Here is a 4,401-nt window from a genome sequence, read left to right on the forward strand (position 1 = left end):
TTTGTTGTTTAACCCAGATATGAAAGAGTCCCACACTCTTTTCTAGGTAGTACCACCACTTCTTTCCAAAGACAGTTAACAACAATGTTCAGGGCTGAAAGAGGCATCAATTTACCTTAATGAGTTTCCAACTGTAATTTTATCTGCCCTGTTACTCATTTGTGAATATCAGAAGGATGCTATCAAGTAACTCAAGGTTTCAAAGTCAGACTGCATAAAAAAGGCTTTTAATCATCATCTTAAGCTGAGATAAGCTCCAACGCACCAAATCATAGTCTTAAAATCTATCTACTAGCAAAACTAAACAGAATTAATCACCAAAAACAAACAAAAAAAAAGAGCACATAAGAAAGAAATGTATGAGCAAGTTTATAGAGCTGAAAAAAAAAACCCACAAAACAAACCCATATAGAACTCATATTGAGACAGAACTCAAATTGAGACAGTGAAACACAACAAATGCTCCTAATTTCCTAATGAAATGCAGGAAGTTACCTGTGTCATAAGTCCTGTCTTCCTTAGTAATTAAATATTTAGATTGCATGTAACAGTACTTCAGCGAAGAATGCTAACTACAGAGTTGCCTTATACTTGAAGCTGATTAAAAAACTCAATGCTTTCCTTCAATCAAGTTGAGCAACACACGGCAGAAATACTAGCTTTTTTGATTAAAAAATTAACTGTTTACATTTATATATACACATACACATTGTCTCTGAATTAGTAGAGAGTAGAGAGTAGTAGTAGTAGAGACGTACAGGACAAACATAGTTTAAAAGAATCTACCACTAAATAAGGTTCTTTTAAAATATGAAATTTCTTTTATGTGTCAGTCTTGTGCTTCAGGGCATAAGCCAAATATCTCATTTGTTATTTCTTCTAGAACTATGATGCTTTACCTACATAAAGTGACATGTTAACCTCTTGCCAGTATAAATGCTTTCAAGACAAAATATATGAATATGAAAAATAACTGTTTATAAAACCCAAATATTAACAACATTTAAGTGACGCAATTTGACTATTGGGGTCTTTCCAAGCATTGATTTAATTACCCAAAGACACTATAATCTCCATGCATTTATTTATTTAAAAAAAAAACCACTAACACAGGTGAATAAGATGAAATAATTAAGACCAGTAGTGGTGGCTACACTTGATTATTTTGTTGTACCCTAAAAAATAAAACAAAATAAAATAATAATTAAAAAAGGCATAAAATCGGGGTGGAACGATGAGGTAGAATGAATGGTGAGGCAGAAGTCATTAGCTGCCATATTAATTTATTATTAATCATCTTGTAGCTTCTGTTTATTTTCAACTTCAAACCTCTTTCTGCTCCACCATTGAATGACTAGCAATGATTTCAATATCTTTGTCAAAATCTGCCTTTTGAAGTCAGCACTCATTTATTTTTCCTGTGCTTGAGCTCTTCATTTAATCATCCTTGACGATGTTTCGCTATGCACTGAACATGCACTTTCATGTAAGAAAGTCATTTGCAACAGACAAAAGGAACTTAGAAATTAAAGCCTAGTGAACTCTCTTCAAGGATTCAGACATGAGACATATCGATTGATGGCTGAGCATATGATCTGAAATTTATCAGCTGCCTACCGTTTGCACAGCAGCTTCTCTGAGCATTTACAGACCTGCTTTACCCAGCCCGTGCACACTGCAAGCGTAGCTAACTTATTTGTATCCCATCAGTCTAAGTTGAAGCAAAAAGGCTTGTGTGAGCACATCTCTTGGCACAACATCCATTTATCAGTCGTGGCATTTTAAGGGCAGACAAGCTCAGCTATTCCATCAGTTAATCGTTTTGTAGCACTCTTCCTTTATTGGAGCCACTGGCTCAATTTTACTCTCCATTTCTCTTGCACATATGGAATTGGACAGCTACGTATGGCAGGGAGCAAATCACGTGGCACACATTTGTAGCCTTTCGGGTGATGAGATATGCTGATATGCAAACCTATCAGAGTGCTCGTTTGTGTGCGTTTGGATAAGTCTGTCCCAAGTGGGACAAGCCAAGCCAAAGCACATTTCACTCTCTGGTGAATGCATGTGCCTTCTTCCTTGAAATTGCCTCCTAATTCATACCCCAATCCATCACCTTTTTCAACAACAAAGATGTTAACAAAGATGAATAGTTATTTGTGTTCCCTAAAGCTTTCACATATATAAATAATGTCTGAAAGCACTAACCTGCAAGACTAAGGCCCAAAGAAGCTCTTACAATTAACAGATACCCCTTTCTATATGGTCGAAAATAAGGATTATTTGCCATGTAGAAGGCAAACAGCAGACACCACTAATTCCACATTCTCATAGTAGTGAGCCGCCATAACAAATGCCCAGATGAAAAGAAGCTACTTTTTAATGCAAGTGAACTGAAGATGTACTAGCAGTGCCCTCAGGACTACAGCATCTCACCGTATGCCAAGGCCTCCACAATCATCATGCCAGCCTAGTCCTGGCATTCGCCAAAGTGAAAGTTTCCATATAAAGCAACAGCCTAATTTACCTGTCATGCTTTTCCATAGCTGCATTTTCCTTGCAATTAAACAGAGGATACCTTTAATGTGTTAAAGGGACTTAAGACTAGAAGCTTACATCTGTATAACCTTCTGTCTTCCTCTTACTTTCCATCTTGACTGTTCATCTCCTTTTTATTTATCTAGTCATTTTCTAAGCAGAAGGACAGAGTGAAAGAGCCAAAAATAAAAATAAAGTAAAATAAATAGCATCATAAAAATGCCAAACCAGAGCAAAAGCCTCAGGTGCTTTCAAATCAATACAAACTGCCTCAATGAGATTATTTTCTGTGCTGAACCACCTTTCCTCCTTGCTGTGTCCTGCCATGCTACCAGGCAGTAACAGACTACAGCAAACACACATAGCTTTAAGCTATTGAAGGGCAGAATAGACTTGTCTTCTTGTTTTGCTTTTAAAGCAAATACATCAAACAATTACATCATTTGCACTGCCAAGCTTTCAGCAAGCTGTTTCATTCGGTGAACTTGGAGTTTCGTTTTCTTCATTCTGGGATATGCTCTACATGCAATGCCTCAGAAATCACACAGGGGGCCACCGATACTGCTCTTGGTGGACCACAGATGACAGGATGTTTGATAAGTGACAATTACCAAAAATAAATAAAAATATAGATATTCAGTGAGCAAAAAACATACTTAACAATGAAGAACACCAAGGGTTAATCTAGTTAATTTGAAAGGAATTTTCAAAGGAAAAGGTTAAGAAGTTGTTAGCATTTCAATTATAAGAGCTCTGATAAGAGCAAACTTCTCATTCAAAAACAAACAAAACCACATGGCTTCAGAGGCTGCTAACACAGCTAGATAACTTAAAGAGAAAATAAAGTCAAAAACAATCCACCCACATACCAGTCAAGATGACCCACGAGTGGTAGTTGTTAGCCATGAGTAAAACTGAATAGGAATTGCAGTGACTTCTATTCACTGAATTGCATGGTCCCTACTTGAAATAGTTTTCAGAGTAGGTTCTGATGTACTAACTAAATCATCACAGTTCCATGTGACATTAATATCTCTGAGATCTTGCAAGCAACCATCTCAGCTGCAGAGACACTAATCTTCAGCAGGGATTCTTAAATTTCACCAGCTGGAACACTTGCTTTTGCTCTTGGGTTGAGGGCAGTACAGGCAGAATATAATGAGATCTGGACCAATGGAAATAAAAAAAAAAATAGTCAAAATACAAAAATGGTTCCTGTGATCCATGTAACATGCATTTGTTTCTCCCCTATCTGCCTCTACACAGAATCATTATGGCTGAAAAAGACCTTCAAGATCAAGTACAACCGTAAGCCTCTCAAAACCATGCCTGCTAAACCACATCCCTAAATGCCTCATCTACCCCTTTCTTGAACACTGCCAGGGATGGGGACTCCACCACTTCCCCAGGCAGCCTGTTCCAATGCTTCACCACTCTTTCCGTGTAGGAATTTTTCATAATATCTAGCCTGAAACACCCATGCTGCAACTTGAGGCCATTTCTTCTTGTCCTATTGGTAGTTATTCTGGATGAGAATCTACCTACCTGCTATGTTATACAGGCTGCTGTTTACATGTTGAATAGCAACAGAAGAGTTTCAAAGCCTTTGCATCAAAGGGCTTAGCACCCATGTGCATGATCCACATATAAGAGTGCACTTACACATTCACTGATGCATGGCAAAAAGCCAGAGCCCACACCAGAAACTATTAATGGTAGGTATTTACAGCCCCCTCAACTCTGTTTCAGATGTTATCACAAGTCTCTGCATAAAAATGCTACCAGAATTTAAGTAACAGCTCAAGCTTTTATTACCTCCTATGTCTGCCATATGGAAATTCAGCAAGGAGAAACATCCTTTCC

Source organism: Tinamus guttatus, unplaced genomic scaffold, assembly GCF_059628265.1.
Source record: "Tinamus guttatus ecotype Peru unplaced genomic scaffold, ASM5962826v1 Tinamus_guttatus_pri_ptg000035l, whole genome shotgun sequence".
NCBI classification, from domain to species: Eukaryota; Metazoa; Chordata; class Aves; order Tinamiformes; family Tinamidae; genus Tinamus; species Tinamus guttatus.